This window comes from Sus scrofa, chromosome 6, assembly GCF_054392235.1.
Source record: "Sus scrofa isolate SSC_HxYL_T2T_F1_AM1 chromosome 6, Sscrofa_HxYL_maternal_Yorkshire_Landrace_v2.0, whole genome shotgun sequence".
Lineage (NCBI taxonomy): Eukaryota > Metazoa > Chordata > Mammalia > Artiodactyla > Suidae > Sus > Sus scrofa.
In genome coordinates, this window is record NC_139388.1 from 154,524,865 (window position 1) to 154,549,321 (window position 24,457).

The 24,457-nt window shown below is 45.4% G+C and overlaps 1 protein-coding gene and 1 long non-coding RNA gene across 7 annotated transcripts in view; one reads left to right on the top strand and one right to left on the bottom strand.

Annotated features, from left to right (window-relative positions):
* Window positions 1-24,457, bottom strand: part of LOC102165354 (uncharacterized) — a 142,269-nt gene that overhangs the window by 40,469 nt on the left and 77,343 nt on the right. The window contains exons 2-5 of the long non-coding RNA XR_014808120.1: window positions 6,413-6,544; window positions 1,456-1,515; window positions 1,194-1,364; window positions 889-1,014 (exon numbers count right to left, since the gene is read on the bottom strand). This is a non-coding gene — a long non-coding RNA (uncharacterized LOC102165354). The remainder of the gene's footprint in view (window positions 1-888; window positions 1,015-1,193; window positions 1,365-1,455; window positions 1,516-6,412; window positions 6,545-24,457) is intronic.
* Window positions 1-24,457, top strand: part of KANK4 (KN motif and ankyrin repeat domains 4) — a 74,790-nt gene that overhangs the window by 5,724 nt on the left and 44,609 nt on the right. The gene's annotated exons all lie outside the window — the stretch shown is intronic.

A 24,457-nucleotide genomic window follows, 5' to 3' on the forward strand; every position in this document is an offset into this window, starting at 1 on the left:
GTGTGGAAGGATCGATCCTTTGTGTCTTCTTTGCTATGTTTATGCATTTCTAGTTTGTTGCTCTGACGTCAAGTGACAAGGGGGAGAGAAATATGACATTGGGGATAATTTGCTCCATGCAAAGATAAAAGAGCAGACTTTGGTGCCGCTTCTCCTCCACAGCCTGCTTTCTGCTTAGAAGCCAGAGACGCTGGCTCTCAGTGAAATCGATTTTGATTTTCATAGCAGGGCACCAGACAGCAGGGCTGAGTGTTTCCAGGTGCTATGTTTATCGGCTGGTCCTTACCACCCCACTCCCATCTGCTTTGGAAAATGTAGCCGTTCTACAATGGGGGAAAGGTTTAAAAGACAAAAAAAATGTCCAGTTGGGTGGTGGCTGAGTGTAGCCTGGTCAGGGTCTATACTTCTTAGGTGTAAACCAAGTGTGTGTAGCAGGGGGCCGTGTCATCAGTAATGGCTGAGTGTTTTTCAGAGATAATTTTCACGTATCATGTGTGCGATTTTAAAATCAGAAATAATAGGAGTTCCCGTCGTGGCTTAGTGGTTAATGAATCTGACTAGGAACCATGAGGTTTTGGGTTTGATCCCCAGCCTTGCTCAGTGGGTTAAGGATTTGGCGTTGCCGTGAGCTGTGGTGTAGGTCACAGACGTGGCTCGGACCTCGCATTGCTGTGCTGTGGTGTAAGCCGGTGGCTACAGCTCCGATTCGACCCCTAGCCTGGGAACCTCCATATGCCACAGGAGCGGCCCTAGAAAAGGCAAAAAGACAAAAAATAAAATAAATAAAAAATAAAATAAAAACAGAAATAATAAAGGCCATCAAAGCCATCATCTCTCTCTTCATCAAAAAAGGATTCCTAGCCCTGGAGGCCTAAGCAAGTAACTCACGTTTCTTGAACTTCATCTTCCTCATCTGCACGTGCTGTTGGTGATACTGACGACGCAGGGCTCTCTCTTCTGATTTTGAAAACGGAGACTCCCTCAAGCTGATTCTAATGAAGAGAGCGAGCAGCCCTAAAATGCAGTATTGGCATCTAAGCAGAGGCCTGGAAGGGGGCCAGGCATCCACGAGATGGGGGGAGAGGGTTCTGAGTTCAAGGTTATTTCACCAGTGAAAGGTGGTCTTCGCTGTGAGAGCCACTGGCTCAACTCAGCACCTGCCCGCCCCACCCCTACTATCCCAGGAACCTCACCTTCATCTGACTTCAAGTTCCAGAGAGGTTCTTGCTGTCGGAGCTCGGTTCTCTGGAAGCTGGGGCTAGTCTCTGGTCAGCTTTGGCCAATCCGAGGGGAGGGGAGGCCAGAGGAGGGTCATATGTAGAGAACTTGACCTTGGAAGCGGGAAGGGCTGTGGGTGGAGATTCCTTGAGAAAGAGACAAAAGTGAGCTAGAATTCAGGAATATGCCCAGCATAGATACTTTCTGAGTTATGAAGGACCTAATAGAGACTCTTACCTGTGGGTTAATAACCTGAAGGGGCTCATGTGTAGAATTCAGAGGAATCTGTGAACTTGGCTGGGGGAAAAAAAAATCTCTGTTTAACATCTTCTTCGATTACGAATGTAGGCAGCAAACCGCAGTATATTTGCAGTCCCTCCGACATTGTCATCAGTAGAAATCACAGATATTTTCATATCACATTTCAGCTGCCACAGATATCTGGAACTATGATTTATGCCCATCACAGCTTTGAAATTACAGCAGTTATTATACCTGCTGCTAGAGCTTATTATTTAATGTGTTAATAAGGAACAGATACTTCTGTATTACACATTCATTTTTTACAAAAATCATTATATTTCAGTGTAATTGGTTTTCTTTATAGTCATGCTAAGTATTTTATTTTATATATTCTAAAACGTTCCGAGAAAGGGTCCCTGGGCTTAATCAGTCTGCTGAAGGGGTTCATGGCATGAAAAGGGTTAACACTCCTGGCGGAAAATCAGTAAGCTTTAATTCCCAATTTCCCACCCTCCCTAACCCTAATCTTTCATATATCCATCTATCTCTGTCTAATTAGTGCAAGACATTCTTGAGCAGTAGTAAATTTCATTTAATAGTTTGGCAAATTTGCAAAAGCACATAATTTGTGGTTTGGGTAGAAGGTTTTTAATATATACCAAGAGGTAAATTTACAAATTGCAGGCACACACTGGCAACCAGTTCGGTAATTTCTATCAGCCCGCAAACCCACCAGCCCCCGCGTTGACTGCCCATCCCATAGAAGCCAGTTCATTGAAACAGCCACAGAATGGAGAATTAAGTTCTTGAGAGGTTAAGGAGCTTGTGTAGGCTAAGTGATGAATCACTTGATCAAATGCAAGCTCGAATCCTGGGAAGGAAGAGAAGCATGGGAGAGAATAGCTTTGAAGTGGCTTCTGAAATGGCGGGAATGCAAAAGAGGCTGAATGGAGGAGGGAGGGGGTTGGGGAGGAAGTGGCAGGACCAGATGTTGACTTTGAGGAGGAAGCCTGGAGAGAGGAAACCCTCCCTCCATCCCAGCAACATGAGAATAGTGGTTGGGGCGTTCCCACTGTGGCAAAGCAAAACGAATCCGACTAGGAACCATGAGGTTGCAGGTTCAATCCCTGGCCTCTCTCAGTGGGTTAAGGACCCAGCGTTGCTGTGAGCTGTGGTGTAGGTCGCAGACATGGCTTGGATCTGGTGTTGCTGTGGCTGTAATGTAGGCCGGCAGCCGTAGCTCCAACTCGACCCCTAGCCTGGGAACCTCCGTATGCCGCCAGTGTAGCCCTAAAAAGACAAAAGACCAAAAAAAAAAAAAAAAAAAAAAAGAATAGTGGTTGGTTTTTTGCTATCTTTTACCAGCCGCTTATCATGTACAAGACACTATGCTAAACCCTTTCAATACAGCACTGATTTAATCTTCACCAATTGCCCAATAAGAAAGACTATCATTCCCATTGTGTTGGTGAGTAAAGTGAAGCTCCAAGGGGCAAACAACTGGCTCCAGGTCACAGAGGTATTAAATGGTGGAGCCAGGAGCTCAGTCCAGATCTGCCTGCTTCCAGAACCTTGTACTCTTAAACACCACTTATAGGCGACCATAGGAGAGTCTGTTTGGAAAAGCTATGGCTGCTGATTTGTTGGGCTAAGAAGGTACTTACTCTCCATTCCTGTCTCCCCATCCTTCTCTCGAGCCTTTTGGATGTTCTCACTCCTCCTTTAGTCCCCTCTCCACCCTGAATCCACTCCCAAGGACCCATGCTACAGGAGTTAGGACAGGATAAAAATTCAGAGTGAAACCTGTGGATCAGGCAGAACTGGGTCCCACCTCTGGCTCTGTCTCCTGGCTCTGGCCAGGCTAAGCCTCAGTTCTCCTCTCTGTGAAATGGAGGTACTGTTTCATCCTTCCTTAAATGTGCACATCCTCTCTCTAGTGCTTCATTTTAGGTAAATGCCTCCGCTCTCTGCTTAGAGCGGCGATGGCTTCCATCTTCTTCATGCATGAGTTGCTCTAGGAGGGCTTCCTTGAGGCCCCAAAACCTGGCCTGTGATGGGCAGGCATCACTCCTCTTAGCAGAGAATCTGTGCATGTTACTTGTGAGGCTATCCCCTCTGGGTGTAAGCGCCCCTCCTTGTCCTCGTGCTTGGTGCAGCCCTGGTGGGGAGTCCTTTTCCGTAGAGCCTGGATAAAAGCAAATGAACCGTGTCCTTCAATCTCCTTTTCAGGACCCCATTGCCCATCCTTGGTACCTGTCCTAGGAGCTTGTCTTTAGGAAACCTCACTGGCTACCTAGATTCTCCTTGCTTCTCATCTCACTGATGAGGCTACCAAGGACCAGCCATGGCAGGTGGTGGGCTCTGGTGGCCCAGGGGTGTGTAACTGGGCTGGAATGAGAGCCCAGGCCTCTTGCACGGGCACCTGGCCTGGCCCTGACACTGATGCTGGAAATGTCTCTTCCACACTGGTCAGCAGGCTGGTATTCGGGGACAAGGGGACATTTGTGGAGTACCTGGAATCATGTGTTTCTGCAGCTGCCCACTTGCCCCACTCTTGTGCCTGCCTCAGGACTGGCCTTCTGACCTAATCTTCTCTCTCATTCTGCCCCCGTACCCTGCGCTTTGCCAGCTGCTGAATGGAGTCCCGTGTGAGCCAGGCCCGTGGGAGGCCGCCTTCGGGTGATGCCTGGTGGTGCCAAAGGCCCTTGCCCTAAGAACTCTGCCCACTGGCAGGGCTGAGGCCTGAAATTCCTGGCGTTAGAGTCGTTTCATTCCTTTGGATTACTCTGTCTTCTCCAGAGAGCTGTTAAAATGCAAATATGTTCCTCTGAAGGGTAACCTGTTAGCCCACTACTGTGGCCACGGAAAAGCAAAATGCCCTGCGTTTTGGTTCAGTCACAGGACTGCCCTGTCGCCCAGTTTCTTATCTGTAAAATGGAGATAATAAGAGATTGCATTGCGGGGTTACCCCAAGCATGAAATGAGATCGTGGACATCAAGCATTGGACGCGTAAGAAACAGTCGATAAAATTGGCTTTTGCTTTTTTTTCTTTATAAGGCAGTAGGATTATTTGATCACTTCTCTAGCTGGTTCTTAGTAGTTTGTTTGGTTTTTCAAAGTCTTTTGTTTTAATGTCGCCTCCTTTCAAGATTACTTTTCTAATTATAAATTGGTTTTGACCTTCATTTTCTTACTTTTAAAATGGGATAAAAGATCCTACCTTACTGGTTTGTTGAGGATTTACTGAGCTAAAGTGCTGACTGCCCAAGGCTCTCACCCAGAGCCTGCTCTTCTGAGTTATCCTGGAGCTGGGGACTGGAAGCCTCTGGGGGTTGGGGGGCCTTCTAGGTGGGTCACTGGGGAGGAGATGGAGGAGGAGGAGGAGGAGGAAGGGAAATGAGGAGGACGCTGCTTCCTCCGCCCCGGCTGCTTGGATGGGGAGTCTGGGTAGGAGAGGACCTGGGGATTCTCTCTGGTCCTGGGAGAAGGTGGACCCTGTGACCTTTCCCCGGATCGTTTGCCTCCTAGGCCAGTGCTCCGGGGTTCTGAATCCCCTGGAGGAGTGGAACCCTTGGCCTCCCTCCTGGTGTGACTTTGGTGGTGTGGTGGGGCAGAGGATAGGGTTTTGCGGCTCCCTTTGATTGCACAGTGGGTGTCATTGGGTGATGTAAATGGCTCCTTTGCTTTGGTTTTTGGGGTTTTTTTTTTTTTTTAGGTCTTTTTGTCTTTTTAGGGCCACGCCCACGGCATATGGAGGTTCCCAGGCTAGGGGTCCAATCAGAGCTGTAGCCGCTGGCCTACACCACAGCCATAGCAACATGCGATCCGACCCGTGTCTGCAACCTGCACCACAGCTCACGGCTGTGCCAGATCCTTAATACACTGAGTGAGGCCAGAGATCGAATCAGTGTCCTCATGGATGCTAGCTGGGCTCACTAACCTCTGAGCCACGACGTGAACTCCATAAACGGCTCCTTTGAGAGGCCAGTTGGACTTCTGGAAACATCAACCTAGGCTAGACTCTCTGCAGTTTTTCCAGAGGCCGGGATGGTTCTCTTTGGCTTGGGCCAGAGAATAAGCTTGGCCCAGCCTCCTGGGCTGTGAATCAGGGTGGGTGGATATGTGGAGGGCAGTGTTACAGGTGTTTTTCAGTCACCCCCAGAGCAGATCGCCTCACTTCCAGGGTTCTCTCAAAACAAAACAAAACAAAACACAACACAAAACACTCCATTCCCCTTCGTCTGCCCAGGGCAGTGAGAACTGTTGGCAGCCCTTCTCCGTGCCCGGGCCTTCTCCTGTGTGCTTTTCTGCCAGCCTCTGGGGAAGATGCATCCCCACCACCATTCATCATAACCAAAGTTATCCTTCCAGAGCAGAGCCTGACTGATGCAGACAACCACTTTCCTTAGAGCTTGAGACCAGGAACGAAGAGTGGCAGATGAATGCTAGTTCCTGGGGCCCCAAAGCCAAGCAGCAACCTGCCATGTGCCTGTCCCACTCTGGGGGTGGGGCAGAAAGGGTGCGATGGGAGTCTTCCCAGTTATCTGCTTTGGGACTGGAGCACCAAAGAGCCAGCATCCATTCTAGCGCAGAAGTGGGGCTTTATACCCATGATTGCTGATTGCCTGTCGGCTCTGACTATCCTTTCTTTCCTCTTTCCCCTTTCCCTCCATCATTCCTTTCCCCCCTTCCTTCCTGCCATCCAATAAATACTGACTGATTACTTGCTCTGGGCCAGGTCCTGGGCTAGAAAAGGAGTGTCCAGTTCAACAGAGAGAGAGAATCAGATGCTGATGACAGGACAGTTTGATGCATGTATTGACAGGCATTCTTATAGGACCTGTCAGAACCCAGAATTGGGGCTGGGGGGGGGGTCACCCATCCTGACCAGTGTGTGGAGAAGGGGAAGACCCCCGTAGTGAAGCATCTTGAGGGTTGAGTAGGACTCACCAGCTGGAGGAAGAAGGAGCAGGATTAGGATTCTGTGCATCGGGAGCAGAAGGAAGTCCAGAAGATGCATAGCTATGGCACATATGGAGAGCTCCAGAGGATCACTTGTTCACTGAGTTTTGGTTCTCTCTCCTGTAAAATAAGAATAGTACCAAAGTCATAGCTGGCACACACAAAACATCCTTTCTCCCTTTTTTCTCAATTTATTTTATTTTTTTACCAGAAAGGTTTTTTGTTTTTGTTTTTGTTTTTGTCTTTTTGTCTTTTTAGGGCCACACTCACAGCATATGGAGGTTCCCAGGCTAGGGATCTAATTGGAGCTGTAGCCACCAGCCTATACCAGAGCCACAGCAACACCAGATCCAAGCCACGTCTGCAACCTACACCACAGCTCATGGCAACACCGGATCCTTGACCCACTGAGCACGGCCAGGGATCGAACCCATAACCTCAGAGTTCCTAGTCGGATTCGTTTCCACTGTGCCACGATGGGAAATCCCGGAAAGATTTTTTTTTCTTTTTCTTTTCTTTTTTATTATTATTTTTTTAATAGTTATTTCCCCAATATAAATTTTTTCCTACTGTACAGCATGGTGACCCAGTTACACATACATGTACACATTCTATTTTTGCACATTATCATCCTCCATCATAAGTGACTAGACATAGTTCCCAGGGCTACACAGCCAGAAAGATTTCATGTGAAGAAATAATGGCAATGAGAAGTGGCATGTGCAAAGTGCTGGAGTCAGGGGACATCTGATGGAGGGGATGGAGCTTTCTGGAGGGGGGGCAGTATTAACTGAGGTTGATATTTAGGATTAGGGCGAGTTGACGCAATTTGAGCAGATCCTTGCAGGATGGGAAAGACTCTGGTGGAAAAGACAGAAAAGGGCATCCTGAAGGGGTCGGTGCAGCGTGAGCAAAGGCACAGGTGTGTTCAGGCACAAGATGAGGTGTGGTAGCATTTGTTAGGGACAGAAGAGGTGGGGATGAGACTGGAAAGGTGGGCTGAGACCACTTTGATGCCTAACTAGGGGGCACACAGGAGACATTTTGCCTGAATGTGTGTTTTGTTGGACATGCACAGCATAAAAAAAAAAAGAGAGAGAGAGAAAGAAAAGAGTTAAGTCAATATTAAAAGATCAGATTTTACATAAATCTGCATTCCTGATGTCATTCGGAAAAAAAAAAAATCAGGTCTGGCAACACGAGCCTTGAATTAATTCCCACGTGGCCAGAAGGTGAGTGGCCAGAAGACCTGGCCAGAAGGTGAATGGTGGACATTCAGGATGTCCCTGCAGCCCACCGTCACAGGTTGCATCTCTCCCTGGCCAATTAGCTTGAATACTCTCCACCATTCAAATCACTCTTGAGTTAATACAGTATGTTCAGAAAGCTCCAAATAAGATGCTAATGCATTACAAGGGAGGAGAAAGAAAATTCTAAACCATTAACATTTTGGTTCCTTTATTAGATTCGGGAATGAATTTTACAACTCCTTGGGGAAATTTTAATTGTGGACTCGCAGTTAGGTGGCAAAAATGGGATGCTTGATGCATGCTGACTTGAGAAGGAAACTCCAGGAAGTGAAGGGTGGGAGGGGACGCCTGGAAAGCTGGAGTTGAGGGGCCCTGCGGTGAGTCATTGGATCCACTGGTCTACACCATGGAGTCTTTGCTAGGGATGGACACCCACACACCTGTCCTGGACGAATCTTTACTGCACTGAAAGACATTTACCACCTTATTTTAGTAAACTTTTTGGCTTAAAACATTGGACTCTTGAAGGACAAGGTGAAATTCATGTGGTTTTTTGATAAAAAAAACTAATGGAAAAGAGATAATTTCTTCTACTTTTTCAATAACTTTTGGAGTGTCTGTGAGCAGGTGGTCTTTATAATTTGAAATACTCAACAAAACCTACTGGAAATTTTGTATTAATAAGTTATTAAAAATATTATACCAGTTAGTAGCAAACATTTAAAGTAACATAAAAGCCTATGAAGGAGAAAACTCTACAAACTGTCAAGAATTGGTAGTTAGAGAATGGGAGAGTTTAGACTGTATTATTCTAGATTTGGCACAATATCCATATGAGATCTAACTATATCTTTGTATAGATCTAGATATATTCACATATATATCTGGAGAGAAAAAAAATTTTTTAATAAAAATGAGGTTTCCTGGACTTCCTGTCATAGCTCAGCGGTAACGAATCCGACTAGTATCCCTGAGGACACAGGTTCAATCCCTGGCCTTGCTCAGTGGGTTAAGGATCCAGGGTTGCCATGAGCTGTGATGTAGGTTGTAGATGATGCTTGGATCTGGCGTTGCTGTGGCTGTGGTGCAGGCTGGCAGCTGCAGCTCCAATTCAACCCCTAGCCTGGGAACTTCCTTACACCACGGGCGTGGCCCTAAAAAGACAAAAAATAAAAGAGAGAAGAGAGGTTTCCCATACTGTTCTGCTACGTTTTTCTCCTAATGCTCCATCTTGAACATATTGCAGATCATTCCATCACCTCTAGGCCTAAAGAGAGTAAGAGCTGGTTTTGAGTTCCCTCTGTGCTCCTCTGAGCTTCCGTTCTCTGCTCTATAAAATAGAGGTAATGATTCCTTCCTTCAAAGGTTAGGATGAGAGTTAACTAGAATGCAAATGTGCTCAGCACAGCTTATTGGATATTGGGTGATCAGAGCCCATCACACCATCGAGAAAATGTCTTTCATTCCTTGGATTCCTCATCCTCCACCCTTGGCCCCCTTGGGAGAGGACGGATGGGAGGCTGTGGGGAATGAGGCTGAGTCTGGGGTGAATCACAACGTTTCATAATGGAGTTTAAAATCCTCCTTTCAGTGCGGAGTCAGGTTAAAATCTGAAGCAGCTCATTAACAGATGCCGCCCGATTTTGTTTAGGACACTGTCTCTGGGCTCACTTTTATTTATTCAGCTGCAGGAGGATGCCTGAAGCCAGGTATGTGGATAGGAAGGCTGTGACCTGGGCCTGCCCTTCGTGGGGGCGCTCTCTTGCCAGTGGGGGAAAGCCAGCCCCTTTGAGTACAAGGGGGAGTCGAACCTTATCTTTGCAAAAGGCATCCCCTCCTGCTACTGATGTTCCCTTTTCCACTTCTCTCCTTCCCTTCTGCCTTTAGATGACCATGTGCTTTTTCATTTGTATCATACATTTTTCACAAAGACCTCTTACTCTCGTTAGCTCATTGAACCCTCGGACAAGTCAATAGGTTTCAGTCCGTACAACGTGACAGGTGAAGCAGCAGAGGCCCAGAGGACCTGAGATAGGAGTCCAACTCACGCAGCAAAAAGTGGACAGATCTGGATGTCTTGGCTTGCAAGCCATGCGAGTCGTGCTGTATCATGTTCCCTCCTTTTCTAACTGTTGGCAGGAAGCTCCTGAGAGTGAGGGCTGCGGGAGGGGCCCTCATTCTGGCCAGTGGGGAAGCCTTTCTGGAATGCCTGAGGTGGTTGGGCTTGGTGTGCTGGGAGGGACTGGTGAGACCAGATAAAGGGATGGGTTTGGAGGTCATCCCAAGGTCAGTGGAGGGGGCGGCGCAGAGCTGGGGAGAATGGGCTGGTGCAGAGCCTAGACACCAAAGGGGAGGCCAACCTTTGTCACCATTGGTAGGTTGGTGGGTGTTTCCAACATTCGGTATCATTTTTGATGTTTGGCTCCCCCTTTTTTTTTGCCTCAATCAGTAGCACACCATAAAATCCTCTTCCTGTTTCCCACAGAGGACCCCTCTCCTAATTCAGCTTGCATCTCCCTCACCCTCTATAATCACATCCAACGAATCAAAACCTATCTATTCTGTTTAGAGCTATTCAGATACACTCATATGCTTAAACGAGCATACTGGCTGGATACATTTATTTAGCTCGTTTAATATCACAGTAGCCTTATGGACCAGCTCTTCCCAACAGAAATATAATGTGGGAGTTCCCATCGTGGCGCAGTGGTTAGCGAATCTGACTAGGAACCATGAGGTTGCGGGTTCGGTCCCTGCCCTTGCTCAGTGGGTTAACGATCCTGCGTTGCTGTGGCTCTGGTGTAGGCCAGTGGCTACAGCTCCAATTAGACCCCTAGCCTGGGAACCTCCATATGCATTGGGAGCGGCCCAAGAAATGGCAAAAAGACAAAAAAGACAAAAAAAAAAAAAAAAAAAAAAAAGAAAGAAATATAATGTGAGTCACATTTAAAACCTATAATGGAAGAGAAACAATATGTGTTTTTTCCAGATTCCTTCCGTGTACCTGAAACTAATACAACATTGAACATCAACTACACTTCCATAAAAAAAAGTTAAAAATAAAATGTTTAACAGCACAATGTGTACAACCCTGTGAGGAGGAAATTGTGTTTTTCCTGTTTTATATATGTGGACACTGGGGGGGGGGGTGGGGGGGAGTTCAGGGAATTTGCTAGACATACACTGGTAAGTGGCAGAGCTGGAATTTTGGCTCAAGCCCGCCTTACTCCGAAGCCCACACCCCTAATCTTTAGGCTTTTCTGTCTTTAGCCATTCTAGCACCAGATTGCACTTTTTTAAGAATTGAATCCATATTGTGTTTGTACTGAACACATCCTTCTGTGCCTACGTTGCTTGTATGCTGGTGTCCTAGTCTCCCTGCTCTTACCCAGGCTCATCACTGGTTTATTTCAGAGTCTACGCCTTGACCCTTAGTGTTAGCTCTTGAAAGCCTTGATCGAACCCAGTTCTCCACTGGGAAGCACCAGAGCCCAGAAGTAGGGATATGCACACGTCTTCAGAGAGGGCATATGTTTCCCTTTTTCCAGCCTCAGTCTCCCCATCTGTAAAATGAGAGAGTTGCACCAGTTAATTGCAAGAGCCTGCCTCCCTCTCATGCTCTGTGGACCTGTTTCATGGTTCTGCTTTCCTGGGGCCTACTGTATGCTCGGCACAGGACAGATGCTATGGACAATGCAGAGAGCACAAGAGGCATTGCCCCGGCTGTCAAGGAGCTGACAAAAGTACTCTGGAAGACAAGCCAACACTCAGGAAACTTCCAACAGTATAAGACGTTATGTCATCATGCCTGCAATCTCAGATTATATACATTCGTGATGGTTCAATAAAGGAGAAGAAAAGTTACTGTTCTCTTAAAAGCAAAAAAAAAAACCAAAAAAAAACACAAAAGGAACAATTAGTGAAAAGCATTAAGTCTGATCAGATTTCTTGTCAGATTTTCTACTCTTCCCTCTCAAAATCATTCTGTAAATATTTACTGTCTACTAATGGGCCAGGCTCTGGGGACACTCACACCCTCATTGCAGCCAGAGCTGTACCAAAACCCAGCTTTCATCTGCTGAAGAACATTTGTGGGTTTCCTAATCTCCACGGAATAAAATGAGCTGATCTCCAGCTCCTGACTTCACCCTCTGGCCACCCCCAAACCCCATCTCCAGCCCTACATGCTAGGCCTGGTGCACTGGTCCTTCCTCAAGCCCACTGAACATGTTTTCATCTCCAGGCTAGAGGACTGCTTTCCTAGTCTGCCTAGTGAACTTCTATTCATCCTTCAAAGCCCAGCTCAGATACCAGACTGTGATTCTTTCGTGGCCATTGGTTGTGCCTTTGCCCACCCCTGTGACACCATGTGTCCTTATTTAGGTTGCTGCCTCCTGTTTTGAACCATGAGGGGTTTTTGGTTTGGGGGTTTTTTTTGGTTTTGGTTTTTTTGTTTGTTTGTTTTTTTGTTTTTGGTCTTTCTAAGGACACTTCCACAGTATGTGGAAGTTTCCAGGCTAGGGGTCAAATTGGTGCTGCAGCTGCTGGCCTACCCCACAGCCACACAGGATCCAAGCTGCATCTGAAGCCTACACCACAGCTCATGGCAATGCCAGATCCTTGATCCACTGAGCAAGGCCAGGGATCAAACCCACATTCTCATGGGTACTAGTAAGGTTTGTTACAGAGCCACAATGGGAACTCTGAACCATGAATTTTTTAAAAGGGTCTTTTTTTTTTTATAAACTCAGTGAATTTTATTGCATTTATAGTTGTACAACAATCATCACAACCAAATTTTATAGCATTTCCATCTTGAACCCTCAGTGCATCCCGCCACCCCCCAACCTGTCTCCTTTGGAAACCATAAATTTTTCAAAGTCTGTGAGTCAGTATCTGTTCTGCGAAGAAGTTCCTTGTGTCCTTTAAAAGGGCCTTAATTCCCTGTCTTCTTCCTCCATGAAGCCACAGAACCTAGCCCTGGGCCTGCACAATGGTTTCTGATGAATGACTGAACACCATCCATAGAGGCTGATCTTTGAACAGGAAGGCTCCCTTTCCTTCTCTCAAGCTGCTGGGCTGTTAAACCCATGCCTTGTGGCCTGCGAAGGCGACTGGATGGTGGAGAAAGCATCACTGCTTCCTGTCTCCACACAGCAGTGGGGACACCCTGCCACAAGAACCTCACTGTGGCCCTGGAGGGGGACTTTTCAAAGCAGCGGCTGCTGACACTGCACCCAGCAGAGAGCTGTGGTGAAGGAGGCATCTGTGTTGGGCTTGGCGGCGGGGGGGCACTGGGGAGGCTTTGTGCTCCGGGGCACAAGCGGGTGAGTATGTCCGGCAGCCTCTGGGCTGCGCACACCCGCCAAGGGGCTGGGCCCCCAACGCCTCCTGGCCTGGGAAGAGAAGGAAGCATTGTGTGCGCTGGCCGCGCTCCAAGGGAAATATTCCTGTTGTTCTTCTATTTTGAACTGCTCCCTTTTTAATGAAGAAAAATCCAGAAGTGAACATCTCTCTCCCACGCCAATACATCCTGCCCACCCATTCCAAATCAGTTGCCTCTAAAATATTAATTAATCTATGAGTCCATCAGTTCATTTGTGTCACGGCTCTATCTTCAAGGAGCAGTGCTAAGGGCCAGCAGAATACTTGGGACAAGGCTGACAGCCCTCATTCTTCTGAGGCTCTGGTCTTGATTACTGAGCATCCAAATCCTTGTGGAGCCTGGTGCAGCCCTTCTCTAGGGCCCAGTGTCCCTCTGCAGCTCAGCATTCCCATCTCGAGGCCTCCATCTGCACCTGCTGGTCCTCCACCTGCGCCTGCCAGTCCTCCACCTCTACGACCTGGTTCTGTATTCTGTCCCCTCCTGGAGCCACGTGTTATCAGCCCATTAGCCTTCCTTCCATCCAGGCCTTGCAGGCAGGTGTGGACAGCACCATGCCTCCGTCTGGGTGGTTAGAAACTTAGGCAGGAAAGTCGGAATTCAAGCCTAGCCTTTGCCTTTCACTCTCTTGGACCAAGTGACTTGTGACTTGGACCAAGTTACTAAAGCTCTCTGGGCCTCAGCTTCCTAATCTGCAAAACGGAACAAATGACACCTGGCCTTGCACACAGAGCCACTGGGAGGAGGAGGTGGTCATGGGCTACCTGGCACCAGGCCTATCCTGCCACATGGCAGCTGGCAATTAAAAATAACCAAACAATGAACAACGATTGCGCACTTAACTATTCTCATCCTTCCCTTAGAAAGAACAGCAATCACGGCTTCTGTTTGAGTGTTTTCTACAAGCCAAGTGCTGTGTTAAGACCAGGCATGTCGCCATCAGAACAGCCTCTAAAGTGTGTAGTACTTTCTTATACCCTTTCTTAACTGAGGAAACTGGCTCAGAGTTAGAGTGATGTGGCCAAGGTCACACAGCCTGCAAGCAGTGGAGCTAGGAATTGTGCCGAGGGCAGCTGGATGCCTTCCCATCCCTTCCCAATCAGACAGACACCCATCACAGGCCTGGCTTCTCAGTACCCGGACTGGCAGCATCAGCATCTCTGAGTTTGTTGGAAATGCAAATTCTCAGGCCCCACCCCACACCCACGGGGTCAGCATCTGCATTTCAGTAAGACCTTCAGATGAACTGGTCAGAATGGCCACCATCGAAAAAGTCTACAATTGGAGTTCCCGTCGTGGCGCAGTGGTTAACGAATCCGACTAGGAACCATGAGGTTGCGGGTTCAGTCCCTGCCCTTGCTCAGTGGGTTAACAATCCGGCGTTGCCGTGAGCTGTGGTGTAGGTTGCAGACGCGGCTCAGATCCCGCGTTGCTGTGGCTCTGGCGTAGGCCGGTGGCTACAGCTCCGATTCAACCCCTAGCCTGGGAACCTCCATATGCCGCGGGAGCGGCCCAAGAAATAGCAACAATAACAACAACAACAAAGACAAAAGACAAAAAAAAAAAAAAAAAAAAAAAAAAAAAAAGAAAAAGTCTACAATCAATAAATGCTGGAGAGGGTGTGAAGAAAAGGGAGCCCTCCTACACTGCTGGTGGGAATACAAATTGGTACAACTACTATGGAAAACAATACAGAGGTTCCTCAGAAAACTAAAAATAGAATTACCATATGATCCAGCAATCCTACTCCTAGGTGTATATCTGGAGAAAACCATACTTCAAAAAGATACATACACCCCAGTGTTCATTGCAGCACTATTTATAATAGCCGAGATATGGAAGCAACCGAAATGTCCATCGACAGAGGAATGCCTTAAGATGTGGTACATACAGGAGTTCCCATTGTGGCTCAGTGGTTAACAAATCCGACTAGGAACCATGAGGTTGTGGGTTTGATCCCTGACCTTGCTCAGTGGGTTAAGGATGTGGCGTTGCCGTGAGCTGTGGTGTAGGTTGCAGACGCGGTTTGGATTCCGAGTTGCTGTGCCTCTGGTGTAGGCCGGCGCCTACAGCTTCGATTCAACCCCTAGCCTGGGAACCTCCATATGTCGTGGGAGCGGCCCAAGAAATGGCAAAAATACAAAAAAAAAAAAAAATAAAAATAGAAGATGTGGTACATACATACAATAGGATATTACTCAGCCATAAAAAGTGGAATAATGCCATTTGCAGCAACATGAATTATCATACTGACCGAAGTAAGTCAGACTGAAACAAATATCATAGGATATCACTTATATGTGGAATCTAAAAAAATAATACAAGTGAACCTATTTACAAAACAGAAACAGACTCACAGACTTTGAAAACAAACTTATAGCTAACAAAGGGGAAAGACTGGGGGAGGGATATATGCCGGTTTGAGACTGGTAAATGTACACTTTTGTGTATGGAATATGTATATATATGAATCACTTTGCTGTACAGCAGAAGTTAACACAACATTGTAAATCAAATACACTCCAATAAAAAAATTTTAAAAAAGATCTTCAAGTGATGTATACGCATAATACAGTGTGAGAAGCACTGAACTATAATTTACAAAGTGTCTTTTAAAGTAAATGAGAGCAACTTCTCAAACTATAGCGTGCCTGAAAATAACCTGGAGGGCTCATTAAAACACCCATTTCTGCCCCAGAGAGTCTGCTTTTGTATCCATTCCTCGTTCCATTCTTATCTATTGCCTTTTCTTCATGGCTCCTCAGAGGAGGTGCAGCGAATATGAGTGGGGTCCAGGCAAACTTCTGGCCCCACCTTGGCCCGAGGCTGCTCATGGCTTATATCTGTGGAGCCATTAAGGTAAATCTGGGCTGGATCTGGGTCCTGCACTGAGTCACTGGCAGCAGCGTCCCTCTGCTTTGGGGAAACTGCCCCCCTGGCAGGGAGGCACACCCCTCTCTTGAGTTATGTGAGGAAGGAGCCATGGACTCGTGCATCAGCCAGTCCAACCAGCCCCCCAGCACCCCCCTCCACCCAGCCCAGTGAACAACAAAGAGAGGAAATTAATTTGTAAAATCCTGACAATACATCTTTCTAGTGGAAATTTTGGCAGAGCGATAGATCTGCAAAGAGCATTTTCCCTAAAACTGATATCTGTGTAACTTAACTGCTGCTGTCTGGTTAAATAGCAATTAAACACCTCAAGACTCCTTGAAACTTTCAAAGATCATGTGGAAAGTAATTGTGTTGTATCGATTAAATAATTTTAAGTTAATCAGAAAGTCACTGCATTTCTTAGTCTATTCCTTTGCAAATAAATTTATTTTATTTATAGACCTAGCGCACCTCCTCCCATCGTGTTTATATGTTAATACCCATCTGATATTCAATTAGCATGGCTGGTGATGGAATTTAACTCATCTTTGGCTAAATCCTCCCATATGGTTTCTTCTCTTTCTGTCCTAACTCCACTAGTCACTCACTTCGTAGACGGCTGCAGAACCAGTAGCTGAAAGGCAGAGAACTCTGTGGTTAAGAGCTCCATCTCTAGAGTGAGACACACTTCAATCTGAATTCCAGCCCTGCAACTTCCTAGCTTTGCCCTCTGAGCCTAGCGTCTGGGAAAGGATATAATCAATACCTCCTTAATATGATCATTGTAAAATTAAATGTTAGCATTAAACAATATTGGATAGGGTCTGGCTAACAATACAATTATTATAGCAAATATGAGTATTTACTACTATGATGTTGAAGATGCCTCAGTTTTCTAATCTGTAAAATGGGTACAATGGGATAAAACATAAACACAGGAGTATTCAAAACTTCTTTGCCTGGTGAGCCTTCAAGTAATTCCCTTCTAAGAAAATCTCTGGCATGCCTTGCTTGGCTGTTGCCCCTCCATTATTATGCTGACTGGGGTCAGCCAGTGATGAAGAAGCCACTGGACAAATGGAGCCAATATTGGGCTTGTGATGAGGATAGAGCGAGACTGGCAGAGGCCGGGTGAGTAGATGCCAGAGGTGAGGGAGGTGAGCGAGTAAAGAGCCAGGTGGAAGAGTTCGCAGAAGGGATGTTGGGGAACAGAGCGCATTGCTCCTGGAGCAGTTGCTTTGCTGGAAATAGAGGCTGAGAAGCGCAGGAATAGGAAAGAAAATGTTTGACTTGGGCTTTGTGCTAAGAATGCACTTCCCCTTTCGTGTTTTCTCTAGAGACTGCAGTGAAGCTTTGGATTGCCTCCAATTCATTCTTTTCCTATTTAACTGCTGTTTCTTTGAACACAACTCTGAGCTGAGGCCGGGCCATGAGGTGGCCACCTCTACCGCATTTCAAGGTAAAGGGCTGAGCGAGGACGGGTAAAGGACTCAGTACGGAATGAGTACTTAACTGACCTTTGCAACTCTTCCCATCGCTGTGCACCATACTTCGCCTGTAGCCAGAAGCTGCAAGCAAAGGTCACCAATAGGAACATGAGCAGTTTGCTGGCTCTCTTTACCAACATCACACTATTATCCCACATTTAAACTGGGGAGAGCCCTTCTTGTCTCACTGCCTCTCTCTGGCTCATCGCAGGTGTCTGACCCAAATCATGTATGCCTGCTCCTCTTTCTTTTCTTTTTTCTTTTCTTTTCCTTTTTTCTTTTCTTTTCCCTTTCTTTTCTTTTCCCTTTCTTTCTTTCTTTCTTTCCTTTTCTTTTTCTTTCTTTCTTTTCTTTCTCTCTCTCTCTCTCTTTCTTTTGCCGCACCTGAGGCATATGGAGGTTCCCAGGTTAGGGGTCACAGCAATGTGACCAGGCCACAGCAATGTGAGATCTGAGCCACTGAGCTGCGTCTGCCACCTACACCACAGCTCACGGCAACGCTGTATCCTTAACCCACTGAGCAAGGCCAGGGATCGAACCCGCAACATCATGGTTCCTAGTTGGACTCGTTTCTGCTGCACCATGACGGGAACTCCCCTACTTCTTTTTAGACTGTGCTTGTTAGAGGGCCAGGGGAGTCTTGTGAAATAATAATAAAAGCCTCCCAACTTGCCTGAAAAGTCTGGAAACATCTCTGCCTCCACCCAGGTGTCTGCAGATGGTACTTATCAGGTTCAATTTGGTTTAACTGACTTCCCTGTGCCAAGAAAAATCTTCCTCCCAACCCAGAAGGCAGATGCCACAGCCCACGCAAGCCCTAAAGTGTCTGCACCTGCAGCCGTGTTCCGAAGCCAGGCTGATGCCTCTGAAGGCTTCCGCTGGACTTTGACCAGGACCCTGATGCTGGGAGCGGGGGCTTCACAAGAGGGTGGGTTCAGGGGCACCCCACTGCAGAGGGTGTGGATGTAGCCTTAAGATGCTTTCACTGAAGTGACCCTGGAGGGAGGACATGAGGCTGAATTCCTGTTTCCTGAGTTGTGGTTCCCAGGCTCTTTGGACTGTGTCCCAGTTTGGCCAAGCAAAAGACCTTGTGGCCCACCAAGCCCACTGATTCCCACTTTGCAGTAAGAAAGAATTTGGTCACAACAAAGGATAAAGGGGAAGAGGAAAATCATCAAAATGGTCACGCAGCAAATCCTCAGGTCGGAACAGTCCACAGAAACTCCAAAAAAGCAATTCTCCAAGTAATGTAAATTAATGGAATAGAGCAATTAAAAACGGAGCCAATGCTGATGCTGCATCGTAGCAGTCAAGGGTCACAGTTGCAAACAACAGAACCGATTCTCAAGCTTATGTAAAAGAGGAATCTGTTAAAGGGTGTCGAGTCACTCCACCGCCCTCCTGTGAATCGCTTGCCTGCAGCCCTTCCTTTTCCAGGGCACCTTCTTCCAATCTGAGCCCTGGACTACATGCCTCTGCCTGCTGGGTGCAGGTCCCACAACTGGGTCTTAGCTATAAAGGAGGCTGGCACTGTAAAGTTTCTTTTCAACCTTGGGGAGGTGAGCCTAAGGAAGGAAATAACCCAGACATAGGAAGGGTGTTCACGTGGTGCTGGGTAGCCCCCAAAACGCAACTAATGCCTTTTGTAGTAATAACAAAGCACCCTTCCTGAGAATTGCAAGAACTCCAGCTCTTCGCCTGCCTGCATACATCCTAGTTTTGTAGTGTTGTTTACTGATGGATGGAGGTCACACTTTTTTTGTAGAACAGAGAATTAATATTCCCAGTAAACTCTTCTATTAAACTAATTTCTGTTGATGAATGCCAAGATTTATTAACTCTCAATTCATTATGTTCCTAGTTCCTTATAAAAATCCCATGTATGAGGAGTTCCCATCGTGGCGCAGTGGTTAAGGAACCCGACTAGGAACCATGAGGTTGCGGGTTCGATCCCTGTCCTTGCTCAGTGGGTTAAGGTTCCGGTGTTGCTGTGAGCTGTGATGTAGGTTGCAGACGTGACTCAGATCTGGCTTTGCTGTGGCTGTGGTGTGGGCCAGCGGCTACAGCTCCGATTGGACCCCTAGCCTGGGAAGCTCCATATGCCGTGGGAGTGGCCTTAGAAAAGGCAAAAAGACAAAAATAAAAAAAGGGGAAAAAAAAAATCCCATGTATGAGGGTTCTTTTTGGGGGTGAAGAAAATGTTATAAAATTTGAATGTAGTCTTTTCAATAAGTGGTTCTGGGAAAACTGAATATTCATATGCAAAAAATGAAGCTGACCTTTATCCTAAACCATACACAAAAAAGACCTCAAAACGATTCAAAGTCCTAAACATAAGAGCTAAAATTATGATGCTCTTAGAAGAAAACACTGATGAAAATCTTTATAACATTGAATTTGGCAATGATTTCATGAATATGATACCAAAGCATAGGTGACAAAAGAAAATATAGATAAATTGGACTTCATCAACATTAATTACCTTTGTGAAGTTCCCTCTGTGATGCAACAGGACTGCCAGTGTCTTGGGAGCACTGGGACACAGGTTTGATCCCCGGCCTGGCATGGTGGGTTAAGGATCCGGTGCTGCCGCAGCTATAGCTTAGGTTGCAACTGTGGCTTGGATCTTATTCCTGGCCTGGAAACTCCATATGCCACAGGGCAGCCAAACAAGAAAAAAAAAATTCCTTTTGTGCATCGAAGAAATCAAAAAAGCAAAAGACAAGAAAGCAAAAAGACATCCTACAGAATGGGAGAAAATATCTGCAAAGTACATATGTGGTAATAGATTAATATCCAGGATATATAAAGAACTTTTACAACTCAACAACGACAAAAACAAATGATTCAAAAATGGACAAAGGACTTGAATAGACATTACTCCAAAGAAGATATACCAATGGTCAAGAAGCAGAAGAATAAGTGCTCGACAATCATTAGTCATTAGGGAAATACAAATCGAAACCATAATGAGATAGTACGACACACCTAATACATTTACTTGGATGTCTATTACAAATTTTTTTAATGGGGAAAAAAAAAACCAAGTGTTGGTGAAGATATGGAGAAATTAGAACCCTCATATGTTGAAAAGGGAATCTTCCTACACTGTCGATTGGAATGTAAATTGGTACAACCACTGTGGAGAACTGGTAGGGAAGTTTCTTAAGACCAAAAATACAACCACCATATGGTCTAGCAATCCCACTCCTGGGCATATATCCAGGGAAAACCATAATTCGAAAAGATGCATGCACCCCACTGTTCATTGTAGCACTACTTACAATAGCAAAGACATGGAAGCAACTTAAATGTCCATTGACAGAGGAATGGATAAAGAAAATGTGGTACACACCTACAGTGGAATATTACTAAGCTATAAAAAAGAACGAAATAATGCCATTTGCAGCAACGTGGATGGATTTAGAGATTATCATACTAAGTGAAGTGAGTCAAAGACAAATATGATATCACTTATATGTGAAATATAAACAAATGATACAAAAGAACCTATTTACAAAATAGAAACAGACTCTCAGATTTAGAAAAAAATTTATGGTTACCAAAGAGAAAAGGTAGTAGGGAGGGACAAATTAGGCATTTGGGATTAACATATACACACTACTGTGTATAAATAATCAACAAGGACCTACTGTATAGCACAGGGAACTCTGCTCAATGTGCTGTAATAATCTACATGGAGAAAAATCTGAAAAAGAATGGATATATGTATATGTATAGATGAATGACTTTGCTCTACACCTGAAACTAACACAACATTGTAAATCAACTATACAATGATATAAAATAAAAATTCTGTTAAATTGAAATACACACAAAGAACCCTCACGTGTTACTGGTGGGAATGTAAAATGGTGCAGCTGCTTTGGAAATAATTTGGCAGTTCCTCAAAAAGTTAAAAATAGAATTACCATATCAGCCAGTAATCTCTTAGGTATACATCCAAAATAAATGAAAGCAGGAACTTGAACAGATACTTGTATGCCAACGTTTACAGCAAGCAGCATTATTCACAATAGCCAAAAGGTGGACGCAACCCAAGTGTCAATTGATAGGTGAATGGATAAACAAAGTGTGGTAATATGTATAATGGAATATTATTCAACCATTAGAAGCAATGAAATTTTGATATACACTACAACTTGGATGGACCTTAAAAACATACAAAGTGAAATAAGCCAGACCTTGAAGGATAACTAGTGTGTAATTCCACTTACGGAAGGTACCTACAATAGGCAAGTTTATAGAGACACAGAGTAGAATAGATGTCACTAGGGCTGGGAGCAAGAGAGAATGGGGAGTTATTGTTTAGTAGGTTACAGATTTTATGTTGGAGGGATGAAAACATTGGGGGGTATAGAGAGAGCATTGATGGTCACACAGCACTGTGAATGCCACTGAATTCTACACTTAACAAATGTTTAAAATGGTAAGTTTTATGTTATACATATTTTACCACGATTTTGAAAATTGCGTTGTGGCAATGTTTCCACAACTCTGAATTGTATAATTTATATGGGTAAATTGTACGGTATGTAGATTAATCTAAATAAAGCTATTAAAAAAAAATCCTTTCCAGCTCTGGCAGTCTCTATACTCCGTCTGTTAATCCATTTACTTATTCATTAATTCAACACATTGTTGTTGCATTCCTACCATTCCAACTGTTAGGAATAGGGTGATAAATAAAATAAATGCAATCCCTGCCCTTTCCTTGCTTAAAACACTGTGGTTTTAAAAAGTAATCATAGCTAACATTTACTGAGTGTTCATTACATGCCAAGAATTGGCACAAGCACTTCATGTATCTTATCTCATGCGGTGCTCACGACTCTGTACTGAGCTGGGCTCTTCTCGAGTAAGGAAATCTGCTCAAGGTCACACAACCAGCACTTGAACCTGGTCTACCTTACCCTGAAGTCCTTGGTCTTGACCGTTCATCATCATATGTGGCAGCTGGGTTCCAGCCATCTGGAATTGGGGTATTCCCTGGAGACCTGCCCAGCAGCCTTGTTTGTCAGGCTGGCCAATCTGGTAGCATTGCAGGGAAAGTTAAACTTGAGGTGGAATGACCCCCAGGTGGAAAATAAGGCCTAAGGTCATGGAATCTTGCATAGCCATTTACAGTAATCATTATAAAGCAGGTATAAACATATTTTCTAAATGCTACGTGATATTACGTGATAGAATTTTAAATACTAATTAAATTCATACTTGAATTTATATCATTATATTAATAGCTAATGTATATATTGTTTATTGAACACAGACTATATACCAGCTTCTGTTTTAAGTTGTGGACATGTATTGCATCTTATTATTATTTTTTTTGTCTTTTTTTTGGAGCTGTGCCTGAGGCATATGGAAGTTCCCAGGCTAGGGGTCTAATCGGAGCTGCAGCTGCCAACTGACACCATACCTCACAGCTATGCTGGATCCTTAACCTACTGAGCGAGGCCAGGGATCAAACCTGGATCTCTATGCATACTAGTCATATTTGCTTCCTCTGAGCCACAACGGGAACTCCTCTTGCATCTTACTTAATCTTCCTGACAGATCCATGAATTTTAGGGTGTATTACTATTCCTCTTGTACAGGTGAGGCAGCTGAGGCCTCACAGAGAGGTTAAGTACTTTGCCCAAGATTACAGTCACTGGCAAAGCTGGGATTCTAGCTCTGGTTTCTTGATGTGGAGTCTAGACTCTTAACCACCATAAAACGGCTCTTCAGTTATGTTAAAATATGCAAAATAGATGGACATTAAATGAGTTGTATCAAGACAGTAGGATGGTGGTGATTTCCTACCTTTCCCCCCCAAATAATTTATTTTTTATTTTCCAAGAACACAGCGTAATAATGATGGGTTTTTTTTCAGACCAAGAAGAGAAATCCAATGTCACTGGGACCTTTTCCATCTTCTTACTTCACTGTTTTGTTATATTTGACCTTGAAGTGGCCTGTGCACGTGCATAAACTAAGCCAGTGTGGTTGCACACACAGGCTCTGCGCTGGGAGAGGCCTCTCTGTTGGCTGAAGCTGCCCTGACTCTGCTGCTGTCTCCTGGGGTGGGTGTGTCCCTTTCTCATCACACTCTTATCAACACTGAGGATCTTTCTTTTTGAAATTGTGGGTTTTGGGAGTCCCCATTGTGGCACAGCAGAAACTAATCTGATTAGTAACCATAAGGTTTCGGGTTCAATCCCCAGCCTCGCTCAGTGGGTTAAGGATCTGGCATTGCCATGAGCTGTGGTGTAGGTTGCAGAAGCGGCTTGGATCTGATATTGCTGTGGCTGTGGCGCAGGCTAGCAGCTATAGCTCTGATTCGACCCCTAGCCTGGGAACCTCCATATGCCTCAGGCACGTCCCTAAAAAGCAAACAAAAAATATTTAAAAATAAAATTGTGGGTTTTTTTTTCTAAGTTGCAAGAGAGTTTGGGTCATACCATGGTTAAGAGCAGCATATTAACTGGATTTGAATCTTGGCCTTCGTTTTGGTAGCTGCGCAACTGCTCTGAGCCTCAGCTTCGTCCTCGGATAACAGAAATAACAGTATTACTTTATAGGGCTTTTGTGGGCATTAAGCTGGCTGGTTTGGGAATGGACCTGGAGTGCCTGGCACAGTGTAGGGTAAATAAATAGCAAGGGCATTTCGATGTTTCTCTAGCATCTTTGATTATAAATGCGTGCAGTTAAATATTTTTCAAATATTAACCATGGGTATTTCTTCTTTTCTGGATGGTCTGCATGTGCCCCTCCTTCATTTATCTATTGGCATCTTGATTTAACTGTGTTTGAGTCGAGGAAGAAGCGTGTTCGGGAACGGTCTAATTGAAGGGAGGCATGAGGAGCAGAGGTCTTTTCCCCTGTGGCCCCGAGACCTTTCTCTTTCTCCAAGGAACATTTTTCACTGGTTAGTGCAGCCTCCTCTCTCGCTGCAATTGGCCCTGTTTCCGCCCTGAGACATTTTCATCTGTTTTCAAGGAGCAATCTTTGGAATAGCTCATTCCCACTGGACGGC